Source organism: Nicotiana tabacum, chromosome 21 (assembly GCF_000715075.1).
Source record: "Nicotiana tabacum cultivar K326 chromosome 21, ASM71507v2, whole genome shotgun sequence".
Taxonomy (NCBI): domain Eukaryota; kingdom Viridiplantae; phylum Streptophyta; class Magnoliopsida; order Solanales; family Solanaceae; genus Nicotiana; species Nicotiana tabacum.
In genome coordinates, this window is record NC_134100.1 from 59,466,781 (window position 1) to 59,493,368 (window position 26,588).

Sequence of the window (26,588 nt, forward strand, 5' to 3'; positions counted from 1 at the left end):
TATGTTAAAAGTGAGTAGTTTCTCAGAAAATGGCATCTTCTCGGCTGGGATTAGGTCGGAAGTCCTCACTTGAACGAACCGCCCCATCCAGCCTCGATCCTTGTCCTCGTTTATGCTCGAGAACAATACTTTGGTAGCCCGACGTTGGAGTTTTATTAACCCGCCTCGATCGAGGCGGGGGCTATACAATCTGATAAGGTGATCGAGGGTGAAAGGGAGCACCTCGATTTTTCTCATGAAGAATCGGAGCAGAATAACAACTCGCCAAAAGGAAGGATGGATTTGGCCTAGGGTTATTCAATATTGACAGCAAAAATCAATGATGACGGGGTCGAGGGGGCCCAGTGTTAAAGGGTAAGTATAAACACTTAGAAACTCTTCCACATGGGTGGTGATATCTTCTCCGGGAGTCGGGATCACCATCTCTTTACCTCCCAGTTGCAGTCTTTCTTTACCTGCTTAAGGTATCCCTCAGTTATGGAGCATATATACCTCGACATTGGCTCACATCGACCATGAATCGATGAGGCTTTATCGGTCTTGAAATCGAATTTTAGCATGCACCCCCAGGAATGCATTCCTCAAGACGGGGTTCTACCGGTATTTTCCCGCTGGCCGGTTGAGAAGATGAAGCATCTTCTTTTTGTGGTACCGTTTTCGATGTTTTTGCTATTTTTGTGTAAGTTTAAAGAAGAGGAAGATAATAGGACTTGACGTTTGAGAAAGGATTAACAGCAAAATCTGAAGATTTGTAAAAGGGAAGAACTTAAGAGATGTAAAAGTTTTGGAGATTAGAATGAAGTGAAAGTAAAGTTTGAATCAAAGAAGAAGGGGTCTATTAATTGGATTCACGGCGACAGTTCAAAAGCACTAGTGGCCGACCACCAACTGACACTCATTAATGATTTTGGAAACTATTCCGACGGGACGTTTCGGTCACTTCCGTCGCTTACGTCATTTACTTTATAATTCATTTCTGTTATTAATCTTCATATTTATCAACTGGTATTAAGTAAAATCACGTGTCCTTAGATCTACATTATAAGTTTAATTCTTATCCAATTTTAAGGGTAAACATTCATAATACAAATAAAAAAAGAAGAAAATACATATCTAATAAGGAATCATATTGTCGGATTATTTTGTATATGAACATTTAATATTTAAAGATTGTATGACACTTCTTGACGAAGAGAAATTTAAATTTAAGGAATTTATTATACATTGAAGGTCCCAAATATTAGGGCAACTATATTGATGAGAGTTGATTCTAAAGTCCTAAATATTAAGAAGGTAATTTAAATTATAATTTTTTAATATAAACTCTATTTTTAATGGGTAAAAAAGACGAACGATATTTTGATAGGGCCTTCGTGTATATATATATATATATATATATATATATATATATATATATATATATATATATATATATATATATATATATATATATATATATATATATATATATATGTGTGTGTGTGTGTGTGTGTGTGTGTTTTCTTTTACAAGAAAAATATACACGACATGATTGCACATCTACACTACCTTTTATGTAATTGAACATTCAAAAACAAAATATTCTAGTTATAAAATGCATGTGCCAAACCACATATTTATAGAAGATTATTGGCTTATAAAAGTTATAATAGTCAAAATGCATCACATGCTATGAATTCGCAGGATCGAGAAGAAACCATCCTAAAACAAGGAACCCCCAAAACAAGTTTGTGCATTAATGAACATATTCACCGCCCCTTCCTCATGTCCCCTCTTTATACATTCTGAAAGAAAAACTAGTGTGTATAAGATCGAAATTGTCAACCTTGAATTGTGGCTAAAATCCATAAAAGAATACTTCATAAGAATTAATATCAACATTTTATCCTTTTTCTTTTGGAATGGAGAAGATGTTGACAAACGGGCCAACAGTGTTCAAGAATGTGATAGGTCCTGTGGTTTACATTTTCTACCTTAAAAACTATATCAAATAGAATTATTTAGCATCATAGAATTTTCTAAGTCACTTATCCTGGCAGTGGGTAAGACACTTTAGGTAAGCAGCGGCGGATTCAGAATTTTAAGGTTGCGGTTGCTGACTTTCTTTAAAGTAAAGTTGCTACCAACCACATAGTATAAGTATACAACTTTTCGAATGCAACATAGAAAAAAATGAAAAAAGACTTCTACTCACAAGTCAAGTCGGAATCTAACCCGCGCCTATAGATTCAGACACGCCTTTAATACAACCTCAATACCACGACACCCATTAGTCCTTTTTGTTCCTGGTTGCTTGCTAGAATCTTATATCAGTTTTCTTATATTTTTGATATAAATATACACAGTTTATATGGAGTTCAACGGATGCTAAAGCACCTAAAATTAGTACATAGACCGGCCACAGTAGACAGGAGTACAATTAATGAATTTATACTATCAGATAAATTGAGAATATTATTCTTAATCTGTTTAAAAGGGAATATCAATAGTTTCCCTTCTTGTTTCTGGTCAGTGGAAGAACTGTGTACCAATAAGAGGTGAGGTGGGATTTGATCCTTCCGCCCTTAATGAAAGTTCTTAGTTCGAGTTATGAAAATAATAAACTTCTTGGTAAAGCGCTTTACCTCCCTTAGTAAACTTACCCGATTACTAACATGAATCTAGATTAATCAGGTGGACTTCGGATGTCAAATAGTCAAACAAAAAAAAGTAAAAGAAAAGAAAATTTGAGACACTTTATACTGTCATGCAAGCCTAATCCACCACCCCTTCAATGTGATGTTCCTCTTTTTTTCTTTTTTTTGGTTAAAAAATTATTCTGTTTCAGTTATTCCGGCACTAAATATATAATATACTTCTGTAGCATCATTCAAGATGAAAACAAATAATGTAGAAAACCACGGAAGACTTGAAGTGAAACATTACTCGTAACAAAATTATGTAGCAGAGGAGAGGCATGATTGTCATCGAATTTAAAACATTATGATTACGAAAATAATTAACTAATAATTGATAATTACTGAAAATGCAACTACTCAATTAATCGAATTCATAATGTGGTTTTGATCTGTATACCTTCTTTTCTAGAAATAATCATCAATCAAAATTTATTATCATTGAGGTACAAAAGGTACATTATCTCAACCAATTTGAGGCCATATAGCTGGAGAATGTTGTATGTTACTGATTGTAGTTTATTTCGAATCTATCTATTACATTCTTTATACATTATCCTTATATAATAATCATTCATTAAAAAAGCTTAATTTTTTTCGGAACCGATCTTTTATGTTATGTTAGAACATATGTCCTCTATAACAACACTTCACTATAACATCAAAAAAATATTGGAACAAAAACGGCTGTTATACAGAGATTTTACCGTATATTTCTTTTTTAATTAGTGGCCTACTTATACATATACTTTATTGTAGATCCAGCACATATAGGATATGCAGGTGAAAAAATGTTCTTACTTTTTTTTAAAAAAAATTTATATTTGTTGTCTATTTCTCGTGGATGATTTTAATTTAATATAAAATGTTACTATTTACTGTTCGATTATGTTTAAGTTATACATATTGATACTGTAAAGAAGTTTTATGCTATCAATGAATTTTAACTCGTAAGGATAAGTTAGTTCCCATTTTTATCAAATCATCTATAAAATTTATTTATAAATTTATCTGTAATTATCTAATTATGTAAATTCTTTTACATGGTGAGTGCATAAAACTTAAACTTTTCCATTATTACCATTGGCAAGAACTTTCACTATAATGTTTTTTTTATCATTGGAATAGATTGTTCCCCCACCTAACAAAGTTTTTTTTTTCTGTTTTATTAACTCTTCAACAATTAGTCATCATGAGATCAAAATTTGGCTTTCTATTAGAGGACTCTTTTTGGTAGGTACATATAATTTCCTAGTTGCGAGATTTCGTTGCCGTAATATATTAAATACCGTATGGATTAACGTTATTATCATCAACATTTCTACGACTTACTTCAGAGCTTCAAGACATGATCATCTTAAACATGAAATTACATTTAAAAAAATAATCATCGATCATGAACATATGAAAGCAACATGATCTTCTATCCATAATCTATCCACTATGCAGGTTTTCCCTTTAATATTTAAGGAATTTAATCTCTGCGTTTGACAGCTGGGTTCCCTATCCAATTTTGACTTTTGTATTACCATATCCCTAAAATGCACATGAATATCCAGTGAAATCACATACTTTATCACATCTCCACTAAAGTACTATCTTTTATTTTCTCTCTAACGGCTAGTAATGTCTATATTCTCAGAAGTGCGTCTCTCTCTTCCTCCAGTCTCTCTCTCTCTCTCCCTCCACCTCATGGAGCGTGATATTTGGCTTAAAGTATATATATTTATATGTATATTGCCTCATATTTTACTCGTATTTCGTGAATTTCTGATGTGAACTGTATTGATTTATGCTTATTTGTGGTGTTTTTATATGTTGGAATCATCCGGAGGTAATAGGGGGCGAAATGTGCGAGATTAGAGCTAAAAAGGAGAAAAAGTTGAAAATGGCGATTTTCAGGGGTTCAGGGAGCATGGGGCGCTACCTGTGGCCCAATTTAAAGTATGTTTATTTTTCCAGCGCCAAGGCTAGCGCCCCACGCTACCCTGGGCGCTGGTGACGGTAAACATCTCTTACTTCGCCCGGGACAAGTTTATTTCAGCCCAAGACCCCTCCCCTCAACTCGTATAAAAGCAAGTCTAAACCTAATTTGGAGGATATCTAACATACTTTGAAGGAGAATTCACGTGGAAGAACACACACCACGCTAGGAGGAGGCTTCTAACTAGTTTTTCTTCTCTTCTCTTTAATTTCATAGTTTCTTAGTTTTAGAGTTTTAGGTGCTACATGAACGTTGTAGTTTGAAGTTTAAATTATTCTTATTATTATATCATATTGATTAATTTATTCAATCTTGCGCTTAATTATTTGATTGCTTGATCACCAATTGAATACTATCTACGAATCTAGGATTGATATCGGGAGAGGGAATTTTAGATTGCATATAAGATTGAATAGAACAAGATCTTGAACTCGAGCATCGGGAACTGATTTGCGGTGAGGATAGGGATATACCTAATCGCCTTGCTTGGTTACTATATGGAAATTATAAATGCTTTCTTGTTAATCCTAATTCCATAGGAATATAGGCGTTAGGTTAGCTTGAATAGGCGAGTAGTACTTCGGGAGAAGATTAGAGTAATATTAACCATGCCAATCAATAAACTAGATAAATTAATTAGATAATTTAGGTAGAAAACTCAACAGGATTATTAGCTAACCCATATCTCTAGAATATCGCCTCTCATTGAATTTGTCTCTAATATTCACCAAATTATTTCCTTTAATCTCTTAGTCTGCTGCTCTAGATTAGTTGTAGCTAATAATCTTTAAAAAATCACTTGAATAGATTAATTGTCTTAGTTTAATTTAGTTGATAGTTAATCACAAGTCCATGTGGGTACGATATCTAAACTTACAGTCGTATATTACTTGTCGATCACGTATAATTGCGTGTGCGTTTGGGGGCAACACGTTTTTGGCGCCGTTGCCGGGGACTTAACATTGACTGTTTTGCTATATTAGACTTTTACTTTTTTCTATTCAAGTTTTTAATTTTTGTTTAGTGTAGTTAGTATTATATTTTTTTTACATGGCATCTTGGAATGAGAATTAGTCGAATATTGATTATTTTTATTTTGGTGATCCCCATCCATATTGCGGAGGACCACACTTGTGGTAAAATTGTGAATCTATATTTTGAGTGAAATTTTTGTCATGGTGGCCAATGGGATGGTTGTCCTAATTCTTTTTACCCTTCTCTGAGCCCTTATTATGATATTTCTAATAATGTTTATGAGTTTGATAGGATCAATAAAGTGGAGGATGAAGAGCGTGTTGCCCGAATTATGGACATGATGAGGCAAGTGGCCAAGCAACAAGATAAAACTCAAAAGGCTATACAAAGAATTAGTGCAACAATCATGAGAATGAAGGCCGAGGCGGGCGAAGTGGCTAAAAAGAGCGAGTTCCCACCAGAAGATAATTTTGAAGAAGCAGATATAGTGAGCAAATCTTGGCTAGAGGAACAAGCTCAACTGATAAAATCTCATGAGTTTCTTCGTGATGGTCTTTCAAATATGATAGAACAACTAATAGAAGGAAGAACTGAGATCAGGCAAGAGATAGACCAATTTGGCTTAGATATCCATGACCTGCAGGCTAAATTGAATAAAAAGGTTGAGGCGTGTGATGCCCTACAATCAATTGTTGTGGATACTGGTCAGCTTATGGAGCAAAAAGAGGAGTTCCAATCACTCGACGAAAATATTATTAATGATGCCAAGGTTGACGAAGTGTGCAAAAGTGAGGATGTTAAAAGTGAAGCGATTTTAGAGTTGGAGCGTATTGGACCTCATTCTAACCACTTTTCAGCATTGTGTTTGGTTGGTGACACGAGAATTGATCCATTCGAGCATATGGAGGAGTCAATGGATGGGGAACAAAGTGCATATATTCTGAAATTTGCAATGCCAAGGAGACAAAATGACATCCCTCACTTAAGGGTCAAGAAGTGCAATGTGCGATATCTATTGCTTGGTTCCTTTATTTTTACACCACCGCCCCAGGAATGTGACAGAAAAATTGATGTAAAATTGGGGGTGCAATTCATATCATCAAAGTGGAAGGAAAAGTGGTGAAAGTGATGGTGTCGTGCCATGGCTATAAATAAGGGGTTGGTCGGAGGCAACCCAATTCTACTGTTTCTTTTTTATTTTTTTTCTATTTATTATTGTATTTTTTTTGTAGTGTTATTTTTGTGTTTTATAGGAGTAGGAGCATGGAGTCAAAGCCATTAGGCATGTGCAAAAGCGATGGTTGGAACTAAGTGTGCGGTGCCCGCACAAAGGACCATACTTGGGAGAAGTCTGATTATCCCATAAGCTGCTAATGCTTCAGCCTTTGGCTTACCATGGAGTCTCTTTTACCCTCTTATTATATATTATGTTCATTGAGTACAGTGCACAATTTTAAGTGTGGGGTGAGGAGATTGTCTGGGTGATTTTCTATGCTATCCTAGCTTAATTGTAGTATTCTTTCTTAGTGTAATAATTTTTGTAATAAAAATAAAAAAAATTGAAAAAGAAAAAAAAATCAGAAAATTTTGTACTTTTCCCGACGATGGATTTTGTGGACAGTTTTCTTGAGGGGTTAAAGTCCGATTAAAAAAAATACCAAAAAGAATGTTTTTAGGATGGTTAGATAGGATCCCTTAGTTTTTCTTTGGGCGCCAGTTCTTTTTCAAGGGTGTAGCTTGAACCGGGTACTCTATATTTTTAGGAGTAGGATAGGAAAAAGCTGAGTTGCTCTGAGATATCTATTGATGTGTTTGGTGCTGGTACATTAGGCTATAGCTTACTCTGTGACGCCTTTTCTCAGTTGTGTGACTTGTATGCCACATAGTGCAATATTGCTTAAATTTTCTCAATTATATGTGTTTGCTTGACTTGAGAGTTGAACAGAACTGTCTCGATTGAGTCATGTGTAATGTGTGTGTGAGGTATTGTGATCTTATGTGCTATTTTGTGTAGTTTAGAACTTGCCCCGTGTGTTAATCGAAGCGAAATCATTAAGTTGTGCTAGTCTAGGAGTTGGCGTAGGTGTTTCTTGCTTGATCATAGATGTTCTTGTCACATAAAAATAAAATTTTCCGTTGCTAGCCCCTTTGAGCCTATAAACCTTTTCTTTGGCACCCACATTGTAAGCCGTATCCCTATTTTGTTCTTAATTCGAGATTGTTGAACATTTACCTCCTAAGGCACTTAGTCGCTAAAAGAAGTAAGGTGAGAGATTGGGGAGTAGCTTTCGAGTGGAACCATGGAAGGGACCTTAAGGTGCATTAAAGTTGTGGAAAAAAGGCCGATGAACCTTAATGTATTGATGGTTTGGAGAAAAAAAAAAAGAGAAAAAGAAAAAAATTGCAAGAAGGATAAAAATAGTAGTTCAAATAATGTAGAGAAACACACATCTCCTAATCCTACTAATTCGTGCTAGTGGAAATATAAAAGTGCTTAATTGGGGGAAAGGGGCTATATTATAGATGGTTGGTGGCGAGTGAATTGGTTGAGAAGAAGAAGTGCTCGATTTTTGAGTGTAGTGTATTAATGTGCTTAGGAGGGTTAGTCACTACTCCTAAATGTATCATACCCGTCCCTTAGCCTACATTACAACCTTAAAGTCCTATTGATCCTAGATTTAGCTAGCTTAGATTAGTAGAGATGTACACAACGGACAAGCTTATGGTACGACCACGGGATACACATGAAATTCTTTATGAGAGTGAGCAAATTTTATTCAATTGTGTGATGTCCTTAAATTATGTTCAAAGGCATACTTGAATGTGTGGACTATTCTATATTCACTCTTTTGTTAGTTAGTGAGGGCACATGATCTCATAAAGGATTGGTAATGTTGTAAACTTCTCTTGTTGGGTGAGTGCGCGAGTTGATGGTGCTTAGTAGTAACGAGTCGACTCTTGAGGTAGGGTGGTTACGGGTAGGTTGTTTGAATTGAAATGTTTATACTTAGGCATGTTTAAAACGAGAAGAATGTGAAATTTATATGTTCGTGCTTGATTGTCGGTATCGATAATAGTCAAGGGTAGAGTGTATGGTTAAAAAAATTGAAATGCTCCTCTCTAGTTGAGATGTGTACGTTGTTGGGGTGTAGTTGATAGTCCCTAGGAGTGGCAAACAGGCGGGTTGGGTTGGATATGATTCGGATAAAAAACGGGTAATAAAAAATGAATAAATTATCCGTCCCAACCCATATTTAATACGGATAAAAAAAGGTTAACCGACGGATAATATGGATAACCATATTATCCATGGCTTCATGAATATGATCACTTTTGGGTGAATTCCTAGTCTCCCAAACTTGAGGAACCCCCAATTTGAGGCTTTACAAATGTAAAAGTCAAACCCATTAGTTATCTATTAGTTACCCATTAGTTATCCATTTTCTAAATGGATAATATGGTTCTTATCCATATTTGACCCATTTTTAAAAAGTTTATTATCTAACCCATTTTTAGTGGATAATATGAGTGGTTAACTATTTTCTTTTAACTATTTTGCCACTCCTAATAGTCCCGTTGCTCGAGGACGAGCAAGTAGGGGTGTCAATGGATATTTAAAAACTGACTAAACCGGTCGAACCGATTTTTAGGTTTCTTTTAAGAAAACCGTAGGTTTTTATATAAATCTATAACCATACCGATAATTAGGGTAGATTTTTTGTTTTACAAAAATAAACCAAAAAAATACCGAACCGTACCGAATAAATTTTACATGTGAAAAATATATTTATATAGTAAGTTTAAAAATAATAAAGTATTAAATTTTTCTTTGGACCTTGGAATTATTAAAACACTTATAAGTCAATGAGTAATTTAACTAAAAATATTAATTCCTAAAATCTATTATGCTACTTCCACTTAAACTAAATTATTTTCAGCATCTTCATTAGCAAGATACAAAGTATTTTAGTGATTATGAGTAGCAAACTACAATGTATTGAATATGTTTCCTTTCATATAATCTACATTTATCTTTTTGAATGTTTAATCTTCTATAGACTTTAGTCTTGAGTCTCAGGTTGGTTAAAATCTTTCCACTCGTGTGATATGTATTTTCTTTGTCTTTGCTTGATTTATTTTATGTTGCTGTATAATAGTTGATGGATTTATACTCTGGTCATCTTTTATGATTTTTTTAATTCATCACTCTTTAAACAGTAAAAATGACTAGAGAGTTTTGCTAAGTCCTATAAAAGAGCATATGCTATTGAATTCTAGTTCTACTGGTGACTTTTAGATGACATTTAAAAAAATACTAAAAATTAATCGAATCGTACCGATACCGAAGAGAAACCGACATGATTGGGACGATTTTAAAAAGTCTAATTTTGGTTATACATAATAGAATAACCAAAAAATTGATATGGTACAAATTTTATAAAATAACCGGCCGAACCGAACCATTGACACCTCTACGAGCAAGAGTCTAAGTGTGGGGTGTTGATATTTGGATTAAAGTATATATATTTCTATGTATATCGCCTCATATTTTACTTGTGTTTTCGGGATTTCAGATGTGAAATGTATTGATTTATGCTTATTTAAGGTGTTTTTATATGTAGGAATCATCCGGAGGCAATAGGGGGCGAAAGCTGCGAGATTAGAGACAAAAGGAGAAAAAGTTGCAAATGGCGATTTGTAGGGCCATAGGCAGCGTGGGGCGCTACCTGTTGCCCAATTTCTAGAATGTTTATTTCCCAGCGCTAGGGCTAGCGTCTCACGCTACCCTAGGCAGTGGTGAAGGGAAACATCTCTTACTTCGCCCGGGACAAGGTTATTTCGGCCCAAGACCCCCAACTCGTATAAAAGCAAGTCTAAACCTAATTTGGAGGATATCTAGCATAATTTGAAAGAGAATTTGCATGGAGGACCACACACCACGCCCGGAGGAGGCTTCTAACTAGTTTTACTTCTCTTCTCTTCCTTTAATTTTATAGTTTCTTAGTTCTAGAGTTTTGGGTGCTACATGAATATTGTAGTTTGAAGTTTAAATTGTTCTTATTATTTTATCGTGTTGGTTTATTTATTCAATCTTGCACTTAATTATTTGATTTCTTGATCACCAATTGAATACTATCTACGAGTTTAGGATTGAACTCGGGAGAGAAAATTTTAGATTGCATATAAGATTGAATTAAGCAAGATCTTGAACTCGAGCATCGGGAACGGATTTGCGATTAGGATAGGGATATACCTAACCGCCTTACTTGGTTACTATACGGAAATTATAAATGTGTTCTTGTTAATCCTAATTCCATAGGAAGAAAGGCGTTAGGTTAGCTTGAATAGGCGAGTAGTACTTCGGGAGAAAGCTACGAGTAATATTAACCCTGTCCATTAATAAACTAGATAAATTAATTAGACAATTTAGGTTGAAAACTCAACGGGATTGTTAGCTAACCCATAGCTCTATAATATCGTCTCTCATTGAATTCGTCTCTAATATTCGCCAAATTGTTTCCTTTAATCTCTTAGTTTACTACTCTAGATTAGTTGTAGTTAATAATCTTTAAAAAATCGCTTGAATAGATTAATTGTCTTAGTTTAATTTAGTTGATATTTAATCTCAAGTCCCTGTGGGTACGATATCTGAACTTACAATCGTATATTACTTATCGACCACGTATACTTGTGTGTGCATTTGGAAGCAACAAGCCACCGGAAGGAGAATCAACAAATACAACGAGGGTTGGAGAAGCAACATGAATGGAGTACCACAAATAATGTGCCTCTAACATAATCCTGTCTCGCAGCCTTGCTACATCTGGAACACACGGACGACCCCTATATCTGAGAACCCCATCTTCCTTGAGCTCTAACAACAGCTTATTCTGCTGCGGAACTCGTTCACTCAACTCGACCAACTTTGGGTCCTCGTATTGCCTTTCCTTTACTTCAACCATGAGAGATGATTTTGCAGTGTTTTGGAGTACAACTCCACCATCCTCATAATCTACTAACCGAATCCCCAAACAAGCCAATTGATGAAGCTCTCGAGCTAATTCTCTTTTCTCAGCCTCTACATGTGCTAAGCTACCCATAGATCGGAGACTTAAGGAATTAACTACAATATTAGCTTTCCCTGGATGGTAGAGAATGTGAACGTCATAATTTTTCAATAACTCTAGTCATCGCCTCTGTCTCAAATTCAACTCCTTTTGCTTGAAGATATGTTGCATGCTTTTATGATCTGCAAATACATCCACATGGACACCATATAAATAATGCTGCCATACCTTAAGTGCATGGACAACCGCAACTTCATAATATCAACATTTTATCCTTTTTCTTTTGGAATGGAGAAGATGTTGACAAACGGGCCAACAATGTTCAAGAATGTGATAGGTCCTGTGGTTTATATTTTCTCTGTAAAAAGTTGTATCAAATAGAATTATTTAGCATCTTAGAATTTTCTAAGTCACTTATCTTGGCCCCGGGTAAGGCACTTTAGGCAGGCAATGGCGGATTCAAGATTTTATGGTCGTGGATGCTCACTTACTTTAACATAAACTTGCTATCAACCACATAGTATAAGTGTACAACTATTCGAACGCAACATAGAAAAAATGAAAAAAAGACTTCTAGTCACAAATCAAGTCTGAATCAAACTCGCGCCTCTAGATTCAGACACGCCTTGAATTCAACCCCAACACCATGACACCCACTAGTCTTTTTTGTTCCTGGGTGCTTGCTAGAATCTTATATCAGTTTACTTATATTTTTGATATAACTGTACACAGTTTATGCGGAGGTCAATGGATGCGAAAGCACCTAAAGTTAACTATACACAATTTATACTATAAGATACATTGAGAATATTATTCTTAATCTGTTTAAAAGGCAATATCAATAGTTTTCCTTCTTGTTTCTGGTAAGTGGAAGAACATTGTACTAATAAGAGGTGAGGTGGGATTTGATCCTTCCACCCATAACGAAAGGTCTTAGTTCGAGTTATGAAAATAATAAACTTCTTGGTAAAGTGCTTTACCTCCCTTAGTAAACTTACCCGACGACCAACATGAATCTGGATTAATCAAGTGGGCTTCAGATGTCAAATAGTCAAACAGAAAAAAGTAAAAGAAAAGAAAATTCGAGACACTTTATACAGTCATGCAAGCCTAATCCATCACCCCTTCAATGTGATGTTCCTCTTTTTTCTTTTTCTTTTTCGTTAAAAGATTATTCTGTTTCAGTTATTCCTATACTAAATATATAATATACTTATATAGCATCATGCAAGATGAAAACAAATAATGTAGAAAACCACGGAAGACTTGATGTAGAAATAATGTAGAAAACCACTGCATTGGCTACAACCCCAGTGTTGATGTTGCCTATAGGTTCGGGATCTTACACCATGTATTGTGATGCTTTGCTTATTGGGCTTGGTGGGGTGTTGGTGCAGGACAGTAGGGTGATTGCCTACGCATCCTGGTAGTTGATGGTTTATGAGAAGAATTGTGCATGATCTAGGTTGGCTGCCATTGTTCACATGTTTAAGATTTGGAGGCACTACCTATACGGCATTCCATTTGAGGTCTATACTAACCACCGAAGTCTCCAGCATCTGTTCATACAGAAGAAACTTTAATTATGGTAGCGAAGATGGTTAGAGTTATTGAAAGATTATGATATCACCATATTATATCATCCGGGGAAGGCCAATGTTGTGGCCGATGCATTGAGTAGGAAGTTTGAGAGTTTGGGAAATTTGGCATATTTACCGGTAGTAGAGAGGCCACTAGCCATGGATGTTCAGGCTTTGGCCAATCAATTTGTGAGATTAGATGTTTCGGGGCCTACCCGGGTTCTTGCTTACGTTGTGGCTCAGTCGTCGTTGTTTGAGCGTATCAAGGCTTGTTAGTTTGATGATCCTCATTTGATGGTGTTGAGGTACACGGTGCAGAGGGGTGGTGCTAAAGAGGTTGTGCTTGGTGATGATGGTGTTATGCGGCTTCAAGGATGAGTCTGTATTCCAAATATTGATGGGTTGAGAGATTTAATCCTTGAGTAGGCTCACAGTTCGCGCTATTCCATTCACCCAGGTGTCACAAAGATGTACTTTGACTTGAAATAACACTATTGGTGGCGAAGAATGAATAAGGATATCGTTGCTTATGTCTCTCGGTGTTTGAATTGTCAACAAGTGAAGTACGAGAATCAGAAACCGAGAGGGTTGATTCAGAGATTTAAGAAACTGTAGTGGAAATAGGAGCGCATCACTATGGATTTTGTGGTAGGCTTACCACGGACTTTGAAGAAATTTGATGTAGTCTAGGTTATCGTGGACCGGTTCACTAAGTACGCACACTTCATTCCGGTGATGATTACCTATTCTTTAGAGCGGGTGGCTCAGATTTACATTCATGAGATTGTTCGCCTTCATCTTAGGCTTGTACGGATTGAGGCACTCAGTTCACATCGATGTTTTAGAGAGCGGTGCAGCGAGAGGTGGGACATAAGTTAAGTTGAGTACCACATTCCATCTCCAGATGGACGGGCAGTCCGAACGCACTATTAAGATACTAGAGGATATGTTACGTTCCTATGTCATTGATTTTGGAGGTTCATTGGATCAGTTTCTTCCATTAGTAGAGTTTGCCTACAACAACAGCTTCTAGTCGAGTATCCAGATGGCTCCTTATGAGGCCTTATATGAAAAGAGATGTCGTTCTCCAGTTGGTTGGTTTGAGCCTGGGGAGGCTAGATTGTTGGGCATTGATTTAGTTCGAGATGCCTTTGAGAAGGTGAAGGTGATCCAGGAGCGACTTCATACAACACAGTCCAGGAAAAAGAGTTAGGATGATAGGAATGTTCGTGATGTTGCTTATATGGTGGGTGAGAAGGTTTTTCTCAGAGATTCTCCCATGAAGGGTATGATAAGGTTCGTGAAGAAGGTCGAGTTGAACCCTCGGTATATTGGTCCTTTTTAGGTGCTTGAGAGAGTGGGAGAGGTGGCTTATAGACTTGCATTGACACAGAGTCTATCAGGTGTTCACCCAGTGTTTCAAATATTTTGGACTTCATCATGGTACAACTAGATGGGGATCTGACTTATGAAATAGAGCCGGTGGCCATTTTGGACCGGCAGGTTTGAAAGTTAAGGTCGAAGATTATAACATAAATGAGAGTTCATTGGAGTGGTCAGCCAATTGAGGAGGCTACTTGGGAGACCAAGCGAGAGAAGCAGAGCAAATATCCATACCTATTTGAGACTCCATGTATGATTCTAGACCCGCTCGAGGACGAACGTTTGTTTAAGAGGGAGAGAATGTAAAGACCCAGCTGGTCATTTTGTGTATTGTAGCCCCATTTCCCTATTTATTGCTTCTCTTATGATTCATTTGTGGTATGTGACTTGTAGGGGTGTTTGGGATTGGTTTTGAGAAGGTTTCGGGGAGAATTGGGATACTTAGTCTCAACGTTGGAGGCTTAAGTTGAAAGAGTTTACTGGAGTTTGACTTTTGTGTAGACGACTCCAGAATAAAGTTTTGATGGTTTCGATAGTTTCGTATGGTGATTTTAGACTTAGGCGTATGTTCGTATGTTGCTTTGGAGGTCAGTAGGTTGATTTGACACTTTTTGCAAAAGTTGGAATGTTGAAGGTTAGGAATGTTGATAGGTTTGACCGAGAGTTGACTTTTTTGATATCAGGTTCGGGTTTTGGTTTCGGAAGTTGGAATAGGTCAGTTGTATCATTTGGGACTAGTGTGCAATATTTGAGATCATTTAGAGTTTGTTTGGTATAGTTCGACATGGGTTTTAGGAGATGGAAGTTCATTAATTTCATTAGGCTTGAATTGGGGTGTGATTCATAGTTTTTGTGTTGTTTGATGTTATTTGAGGCTTCGAGTAGGTTCGTATTGTGTTTTAGGACTTGTTGGTATGTTTGGATGGGGTCCTGGGGGCCTTGGGTGTGATTCAGATTGAATTCATATTCATTTTGGATTTGGTGTTATTGCTGAAGCTTTATGGCTTATGGTGTTTTCGCATATGTGGTAATGGCCGCAGATGTGGAGTCGCAGGTGCAGATCCTATAGCACAGGTGCATTAATTGTGTGGCTAGTGGAGTTTTGAAGGTGCATGTAGGTTTCCGCAGAAGCGGATGCACTTCTGCGAGGTAAGGTCCGTAGAAGCAAAATGTTGTTGATGGAGCTGGGAGCACAGAATCGGAAATTCTTCGCAGGAGCGGATGGACGACCGCAGAAGCGGGATGTCAGGACTTTAGTGAATCTCGTAGATGCAAGAATTGGACCACAAATGCGGTATCACAGGTGCAAGGTTTTTCATTGCAGATACGATTCGACGGGCAGACATCATAAATTCGAGGGTTTGAGTGTTTTTCTCATTTTTGGACTTTTGGAACTCAGTCTAAGGCGAGTTTTGGAGTGCTTTTCACCATAATTGCATAGAGAATGGTCGAGACGGGGTGTGAAGCATATCTATCCTTTGTGAGGGATGTCAGTGCTGATACTCCTATCGATGAGTCACTTCCGATAGTGAGTGATTTCCCAGATGTGTTCCCAGCAGACCTACCAGGCATGCCGCCGATAGGGATATCGATTTTGGTATTGAGCTGGTGCTATGCACTAAGACCATTTCTATTCCACCATATTGTATGGCACTAATAACTTCAGGAATTTCTTGATAATGGTTTCATTCGGGTGCTCCGATTCTGTTTAGGAGAAGGATGGTACTATGCAGATTGATGACTTGTTTGATGAGTTTTCGCGTGCTAGAGTGTTCTCAAATATTTATTTGAGGTCAAGGTATTATCAGCTAAAGATTTGGGATCTGTATATCTTGAACAACGCTTTTAGGACTCGGTATGGTCACTACGAGTTTCTTGTGATGTCATTTGGGTTGACCAACTCCCCATCAATATTTATGCACTTGTTGAATAGTGTATGCCAGTCACATCTTGATTTTTCGTCATTGTATTCATTGATGACATCTTGGTGTATTCTCGCAGCTGGGAGGATCACGAGTAGCATTTGAGGATCGTTCTCCAGACCTTGAGAGAGAAGAAATATGCAAAATTCTCCAAGAGTGAGTTTTTGCTTAATTCGGTGGCATTTGTTGTTCATGTGGTGTCTAGTGATGGGATCAAGGTAGATCCGAAAAATATTGAGGCAGTTCAGAGTTGGCCCAGATCGTCTTCATCTACTAAGATTAAGAGTTTTCTTAGTTTGGCAGGATATTATCGCTGTTTCGTAGAGGGTTTCTTATCAATTGCATCACCTTTGACTAGATTAACTCAGAATGGTGCTCCTTTTCGATGGTCAGACGAGTGTGAGGCAAGCTTTCAGAACCTTAAGGATGCATTGACCACGGCCCCAGTGTTGATATTGCCTATAGGTTCGGGGTCCTACACTATGCATTGTGATGAGTCGCGTATTGGTCGGTGTGGTGTTGATGCAAGACGGCAGTGTGATTGCCTATGCATCTCAAAAATTGAAGGTTCATGAGAAGAATTACCTTGTGCATGATTTAGAGCTGGCACCCATTGTTCACACATTGATGATTTGGAGACACTATCTGTATGGTGTTCCGTGTGAGGTCTATACCGACCATCAGAGTCTCCAGCATCTGTTCAAGCATAAGGACCTTAATTTGCAGCAACGAAGATAGTTAGAGTTTCTAAAAGACTATGATATCACTATTCTATATCATCCCGGGAAGGCCAATGTGATGGTCGATGCCTTGAGTAGAAAGGCTCAGAGTAAATGAATTTTGGTATATTTACCGGTAACAGAGAAGCCACTGGCCATGGATGTTCAGGCTCTGGCTAATAAGTTTGTGAGACTCGATCTTTCGGAGCCCACCCGTGTTCTTGCTTGCGTGGTTTCTCGATCTTCCTTGTATGAGTGCATCAGAGCGCGTCTGTATGGCGACCCCTATTTACTTGTCCTTAAGGACACAGTGCAGCACGATGTTGCTAAGGAGGTTTCTATTGGTTATGACGGGGCATTGTGAATGTAGGGCCGGATTTGTGTGCCTAGTGTAGATGGGTTGCCTGAGTTGATTTTTGAGGAGGCCCACAGTTCGTGGTACTCCATTCATTGGGGTGCTGTCAAGATATATTAGAATTCGAGGCAGCACTATTGGTGGAGAAGAATGTTGAATGATATAGTGGAGTATGTGGCTCGGTGCTTGAACTGTCAGTAGGTGAAGTACGAGTATCACAGGTCGGACGGTTTGCTTCAAAGACATGAGATTTCAGAGTGGAAGTGGGAGAGTATTACCATGGATTATGTTGTTGGGCTGCCACAGACATTCAAGAATTTGACTTAGTGTAGGTTATTGTGGATAGGCTGACCAACTTGGCACATTACATTCCGGTGGTGACCATATATTCTTCAAAGCAGCTGGCCTAGATCTATATCCGTGAGATTGTTCATCTTCATGGTATGCCGGTGTCTATTATCTCAGATCGAGGCACACAGTGCATGTCGTATTTCTGAAGAGTTGTGCAGTGCAAGTTAGGCACACGGGTTGAGTTGAGTATAATCTCTCACCCACAGACAGACGGGCAGTTCGAGCACACCATTCAGTTCTTGGAGGATATGCTACTTGCATGTGTTATGGATTTCGGGGGTTCATTGGATCAATTTATACCGCTTGTAGAGTTTGCCTACAGCTACAACTACCAATCGAGTATCCAAATGGATCCTTATGAGGCCTTATATGTGAGGCGGTGTCGTTCTCTAGTTGGTTGGTTTGAGCTGGGTGAGGCTAGGTTGTTAGGCACTGATTTGGTTCGGGATGCCTTAGAGAAAGTCAAGTTGATTCAGGATCGGCTTCGTACAATCCACTCTAGGCAGAATAGTTACGCTGAAGGGTGTGATAGTTACGCTGATCGGCTCGTGATGTAGCATTTATGGCGGGAGAGAGGGTTTTGCTTTGGCTTTCACCCATGAAGGGTGTGATGATATTCAGGAAGAACGATAAGTTGAGACCTAGGTATATTGGCCCTTTTGCAATCCTTGAGAGAGTTGGTGAAGTCTCCTACAGACTTACATTGCCACCCAACTTATCGATAGTTCACCTGGTGTTCCATGTTTCCATGCTTCGAAAGTATTATGGTAATCCATTACATGTATTAGATTTCAGCTAAGTCTAATTGAACAAGGATTTGACTTATGTTGAGGAGCCAGTGGCTATCTTAGATAGACAGATTCGGAAGTTGAGGTCAAAGAACATTGCTTCAGTGAAGGTACAAAGAAGGGGTCATCCGGTCGAGGAGGTTACCTGGGAGATCGAGCACGACATGCGGAGTCGTTATCCTCATCTTTTCCTCACTTTAGGTATGTCTCTATGCACGTTTGAGGATGAATATTTATTTTAAGAGGGGGAGAATGTAATGACCCGACCAATCATTTTATGTATTTGAGCCCCATTTCCTCTTTTTATGCTTCACACATGTGTATTTATGGTTTTATGACTTGCGTGGTTGGTTAGTTTCGTTCCGGGAAGGGTTTTAGTTGATTTGGACCCTTTGGTTCTTGGTTTAGAACCCTAAGTTGAAAATGTTGACCAAACTTGAGGTTTGTGAAAATGACCCTGGAACAGTGTTTTAATGGCTCTAATAGGTTCGTATCTTGATTTAGTACTTGGACGTATGCCCGGAATCGAATTTGTTGGTCCCTAGGTTGATTTGACTTGTTTTGCCGATAGCTGGCAATACGAGGTTTAGAAGTTTTCCCAAGTTTGACTATAGGTTGACTTTTTAGCTATCAAGCTCGGAATTTTGTTTTGGGAATTGGAATAGGTCCATTTTGCTATTTGAAACTTGTCCGCAAAATCTAGTGTCATTTGGAGTTGGTTTGATAAGATTTAGACTCTTGGTTGCAATTCTAGAGGTTTTTGAGTTTTCTTTTGAAATTTATGCGTTTTGATATCCCATTCATAGTTCTAGATGTTATTTTATGTTTTGATCATGCGAGGAAGTTTGTATGATTTTTTTATACTTGTGTGGATGTTTGGTTTGGAACCCTGAGGGCTTGGGTGAGTTTCAGCCGTGTTTCAGAAAGGTTTGGACCCAATTACAGGTTGCTGGTGTGCCAGTGTCTTAGGTGTCACAATTGTGAACATCAGCATCACAATTGCAATCATAGCAAGGGGGGTATTAGGTGTCGCATTTGCGACACTAGGATCGCAATTGCGAAGAGGGAATGGAACATGGTAGGCTCGCATTTGCGATAACATTGTCGCATTTGCGATGTGAGCAGGCTTCGCAAATACGAGGCCAATGTCGCATTTGTGACTTCCCCCTAGGCTGTAAGTAGTCAAAATTGTGAGTCTTTCTTCACAATTGCGTGGGTTTGCAATTGCGAACCCAGTATCGCAATTGCGATATCTGCAACTGAACAAAAGGCTGGAAAGTCGGGATTTCATCTCATTTCTCTCATTTTAGAACCCTAGTCTCGGTAGAAAGCGATTTGAGAGGGGATTTTAACCTACAATCATTCGATAAGTAGTTTTAATCAATTTCCAACTATATTTCATGATTATATATGAGATTTAACATCAAATTTATGAGAATCAAAGAGAACTTTTGGGGATTTTGTCTAAGTTTTGAAAATAAAATGAAATTTTGGGATTTAAGAGATGAATTGAACTCGGATTTGAAAATAAAATACATATATAGACTCATGGGGTTATGGGTAGTCAAGATCTACCTTGGACCCGGGTTTGACCCATCAAAACATTTGTTGACTTTTGGGGAATTGTGTAATGATCTTAACTTTATTAATCGTAATTGTATTCTCTTGCATTGTTTGATGATAATAAGTCATTTTTTGTTAGATTTGAGCAGTGTGGAGGCGTGTTTTAAGGGAAAAGCTATTATTGAGTGTTGATTTGGCCTAGTCGAGGTAAGTATCTTGTCTTAACTTTGAGTGGGGGAACTACCCCTTAGGATTTGGGTTGATTGTGCTAATTGAAGTATGTGAAAGACGTGTACACGAGGTGACGAGTGTGTACACAGGCTTATTTGTGTTATTTGACCGGTTTAGACTCTTAGGATATGTTTAAGCACTTAATTGAAGTTATTATTCATTGTTCTATCTTTTGACGTCAATTTTATTATTACATACTTTAATTAAAGTTATTATTACATGTTCTAGATTCCCATTGTCAAAGTTACTCTTATTTGCACTTGTTGTAATTGATGTTACATGTTATTCTTTTCATTATTAAGTTGTTCTCATGCATTTAGAGGTAGTTTCTATTCCATGCTATCTCTTTCATAGATAAGCTTATGTTATGCACGTGTAGTGAAAGTTGCTAAGGACTCCTAAGAGAGAGTCGTCGAAGTTCAAGAGACGAGCATCTCTTAGAAGGACGCAGATGGGTACATCTAAACCTTTTCTAAAGAGAGTTTTGAAAGCAATCTGAACCAGACCAATATTTATACGTATTTAATAGTTATTTTAGCCCTATAAGCCCCTAAACTGTATTCTCATATCATGAATTCAAATCAGCATATTTTGAATAGTGTTAATTTATCTTCTGCAGCAACTAAGATTGCTAAATTAGAAACTGATTTACAAAATTGGAACATCCCCAATGAACCTTTTAAAAAGATTTGTGAATTAGGAAATTTCAGTTTCATTAAAAAGCATAACATCAAGACCTGTGAGTCCACTATTGCTATTAATAATTCATTAGAAATTATAAGATTGCTTTCAGAGCAAGATTTGAATAGATATAGACGTCAATTCAATTACTAGCATATTGGTCTGGTTCAGATTGTTGTCAAACCTCTCTTTAGAAAAGGTTTAGATGTACCCATCTGCGTCCTTCTAAGGGATGCTCGTCTCTTGAACTTCGACGACTCTCTCTTAGGAGTCCTTCAAAGTAACCTAGCCAATGGCCCGGTATACTTTAATTGCTATCCCTACTTCTCGGTAGATATCAATGACCCTAATGTCATGGATACTTTGACCTTAAACGTCAAAACCAAGAACATGAATAGCAAAGGTAATACTCGTGAAGTAGCTATCATTCATAGAGTCTATTATAGACTTATGGACACTACTCTTGCACCTAGAGCTCGAGTAGAAAGTGTCAAAGGAGTCACCATGCTTATGGAGGCAAATACTGATCATAACACAGTATTTGTTCCTAGACTCCTTAACTGGAATGATATACTCACAAGTGATGAATGGCACTTCGATGCCATAACTCAACCTTCTACTTCGAATCTTGAAAGATCACAAATTGAATAGGTGATTCAATTTCCTGATGGGTCTATAGATCTCAAATTCTTAGGTGCAAGTTCTAATCTTTCGAGCAGAACTAGTTCCTTTAGAAGAAGGTCCACTGTCCCTTCTGTACCTTCTTTTTCTAAACCCCCGGAGGAAAGCGTAACTGAAAACACAACTTCTGTTCCAGTTACTGGTAATGACAAAGGGAAAGTTACGGGAGTAGATTTCTTCCATACAGTCCCAAAAGTTTATTACCAAAATCATCCTGCTAGTCCAACCCCTAGCGATATGTATCCTCCTCAGGAAGATGTTCCTGAATTCCTTAAGACGATTAAGTCTGGTGACCCTTACACTCTAGATCCAGAAATCATCAATCGTCTCTGGACCCAGCCTGATAATATACCAAAGAGAAAATGGTATGTTGCCACTTATTCTCTTAAGCAAAGAGAAAACTTCAGAGATTGTTGGATATCGGACAAGAAAAGAATGAGATGTGAAATCGATTTCTTCAGATGGTTCGAAATATCCGGCAAATTTGAAAGCCAAAAGGATTGTTTACAGGTCCTTATCAATAAATAGTACACTGCTAACAACAAAGTTGTTGAGTCTGTTACTCCTCCTCTAGAAGGAATAAAAATCTCAGTATCCAATACTGTAGTCTCTGCCTCTCCTTTCAAAACCAAAAACGAAAAACCAAATAGTATGGCTATTTGTTCAGATATCGATCAAGTCATTGAACAAAACAATTATACCAATCAACTCATTCATGTTGTTTCTAAACAAATAGAAAACTCCAAAGAAAAATCTCTATTCAGTGGAAAGCCTACCCTTTCACAGCCCAGCACTAGTCAGAGTATTGAACCTAACCCAGGTTTCAAAATCACTGAGTTCTCCAAAGACAAATACCCAAAACTCAATGATACTTTTGATGTTTCAGGAGACATTCTTGAGAAAATCAACAATCAACTGGCTAGCTTCAGTATTTCCAAATAAATTCCTAAAGAAGGGAATATTCTCACTATCCAAGAAAAGGAAGCTCTTCTTCAAAAACTCTCAGAAGAACGCCATCATAACTTCAAAAATTATCACAAGCGTCCTTCATTTCCTGACATTCAGTATGAGAAAAATCATTTTCTTGCCTCTACATCTCATGAAGGAAGAAGCATAATAGAATGGAATATAGATGCTTTAGCAGAGCATCAAATATACCATAAACTCCATGAAATGAGTGTTTGCATCACGGCTTACAAGATAAGAGGTTCCTCTGATAAAAAGGCAGCCTCTATGATTGTAGCTGGTTTCACTGGTATGTTAAAATATTGGTGGGATAATTATTTCACCGAAGATGTTAGACAAGCCATTTACTCTGCTACAGCCATTGAAACTGTAGTCAAAACTGTGGGTGGTATGGAAACTACTTCTCAAATAACTAGAGAAGACGCTTGTGCTACACTTCTCTACCAAATTGCAAAATACTTCATTGGAGAACCTAAACTCTTCCAAGATAGAAGTTTACAAATCCTAAATAATCTATCTTGCCCATCTTTAGATGACGTTATCTGGTATAAAAACTAATTTATCAGCAAGGTCATGATTAGACCTGACTGTCATCTAGACTTCTGGAAAGAACGTTTCATTAGCGGTCTTCCCCCACTGTTCGCAAGCAAGGTCCGAACTAAGATCCAAGATCGTTGTGATGGTAAAATCCCTTACCATCAAATGACCTATGGAGACCTTGCCAGTATCATCAACGTCTTAGGTCTTGAACTCTGCACAGACATCAAGCTAAAAATCAGCTCAAAAAAGAGCAACACTCCTCTAGAAGAGAATTAGGAAGTTTCTGCAAAAACTTCGGTTACACCAACATTGTTGCCCCCTCCACTTCTAGAAAGAACAAACCCTATAAATCTTCCAAAAAGATTCATCATAGCAAATCTCGTAGAAATTTCGAAGGTCATCCTAGGAAGAAATCCAAATTTAGAAGATCTTCAAAATCTTCTAAAAACAAAGATGTATGTTAGAACTGTAGCAAAACAGGTCATAGAGCCAATGAATGCAAATCTGACAGGAAGAAGAAGAAAATCAATCTTCTAGAAATTAATGAAGATACCAAAAAGGAACTCTTCTCCATCTTAGAAGAAGATAATACTGATTCTTCTCCTTATTACTCATCAGATGAATATAGTGACGAAGAGAATATCAACGTCGCTTATAATTCTGATTCAAGCCAATCTGGCACTGAATGCCACTGTTCTGTAGCCTTCTGTACCTGTGACATTACTCCAGTCTCTATTAAGGTTCTTTCTGATAGTTCCAAAGAAGCTCTTTACGATGTAATACAACACATCAACGATGATGAAACTAGGAAACGATATTTGATAGAACTCAAGAATCTCATCCTCGCTCATCAAGATGACGGACCAAAACCAAGGTCAATTGTTGAACCATTTAGCATGAAGCAAGTCATGTCTCGCTTTGATAAACCTGCTGAACCATCAATCTCTGACTTAAGACATGAAGTCTCAGAACTCAAAGAAGAGATTAAAAATATTAAATCTAGACTTGGAAAAGTCGAACTTGATGTCCTTACAGAACATGTTCTTAAACAAGCTAGGACTTATGAACATAAGTCCAAAAATGAAGAAGAGCCTGAACTTCATGAAAGTGAGTATCATTCAGAAATTGATAACTCCACCAATCTATGTCTTACTCAAGATAAGACTTCATCTTCCCTAACTCCTGGTCTTACGGTTATTATTAGTATTAAACCTCAAAGTTATCATATTCCCATTAAAATTGTTATTAGTAAAAATATTTTTATTAACAAAATTGCTTTACTTGACAGTGGTGGAGATCGTAACTGTATCATGAAAGGTATTGTTCCTACCCAATATTTATAAAAAAGTACTTCTAAACTATACTCCGCAACAGGAGAACAACTTCGTATTAACTACAAGCTTTCCAAAGCTCATATCTGTAATAATAGTATTTGTTTAACAAATGATTTTGTTATTTCTGAGGATATTAATGAAGATATCATCTTAGGAATTCCTTTTATCACTCAGATAAAACCTTTCATTACTGGCTTAGATGGTATTTCTGCACACATATTAGGAAAAGAATTACATTTTCCTTTTGTTAAAACTCTTTCACAAGATGAAAGTAATTTTATTAGAAAAAACACTGTTTTTCGTATAAACAAACTGTCTCAGCATGTAATCTTTTTAAAGGATGAAATAAAAGTTAAGAAAATCGAGCAGATTTTAAAAACCCCGGTTACTAAAATATCCAATCTTCAAAACAATTTTGAACAAGAAATATGCTCTGATTTTCCTTACGCTTTTTGGGAAAGAAAAAAAGCATATAGTCGAACTTCCTTTCATTGAAGGATTCAATAAACAGGTCATCTCTACCAAAGCGAGACCTATTCAAATGAATCATGAAATGATAGAAACTTGCAAAACTGAGATTTCAAATCTTCTTAAAAATAATATTATCCGACCCTCTAAATCTTCTTGGAGTTGTTCTGCGTTTTATGTTAACAAAAGTGCAGAAAAGGAAAGAGGTGCTCCAAGATTAGTTATAAACTATAAACCCTTGAATGCTGTCGTTAAATGGATTAGATATCCCATTCCTAACAAAAGGGATCTCTTGAAAAGAACTTATAAAGCCAATGTTTATAGTAAGTTCGATATGAAATCTGGTTTCTGGAAAATTCAAGTAGCCGAGAAAGACAGATACAAAACGACTTTTAATGTTCCTTTCGGTCAATACGAATGGAATGTAATGCCATTTGGGCTCAAAAATGCCCCATTTGAGTTCCAGAACATCATGAACTCCATCTTTAACGATTACAGTTATATGTCTATTGTTTACATAGATGATGTTCTTATCTTCTCTGAAAACATAGATTCTCATTTTAAGCATCTCAACACTTTTCTCAAAGTTGTTAAGAGAAATGGATTGGTAGTTAGTGCCCAGAAGATTAAACTCTTCCAAACATCCATTAGATTCTTAGGTCATGACCTATACCAAGGATCTTACAAACCCATTTGTAGAGCCATTGAGTTCTCATCCAAATTTCCTAATGAGATTACTGATAAGACTCAGCTCTAGAGATTCTTAGGAAGTCTCAACTATGTTGCTGATTTTATCCCAAACATTAGACAGGTCTGTGAACCTCTTTACAAACGACTTAGGAAGAATCCAGTCCCTTGGAGCTCAGAACAAACGCAGTCTGTCATCCGAGTTAAAGGTTTAGTACAAAACCTTCCCTGCTTAGGAATCCCTAACCCAGAAGCCTCTATGATTGTTGAGACAGACGCTTCAGACATAGGTTACAGAGGTATTCTTAAACAACAGATTTCCACTAAGTCCTCTGAACAACTGGTTCATTTTACTTCAGGAATCTGGAATTCCGCTCAGAAAAACTATTCTACTGTTAAGAAAGAAGTCTTGTCTATAGTACTATGTATTACTAAATTTCAAGATGATCTTATTAACAAAGAATTTTTAGTAAGAGTAGATTGTAAGTCTGCTAAAGAAATTCTTCAAAAAGATGTCAAAAATCTTGTTTCAAAATAGATATTTGCTAGATGGCAAGCTTTACTATCTAGCTTTGATTTTAAAATTGATTTCATTAAAGGAGAAAATAATTCTTTACCTAATTTTCTAACAAGAGAA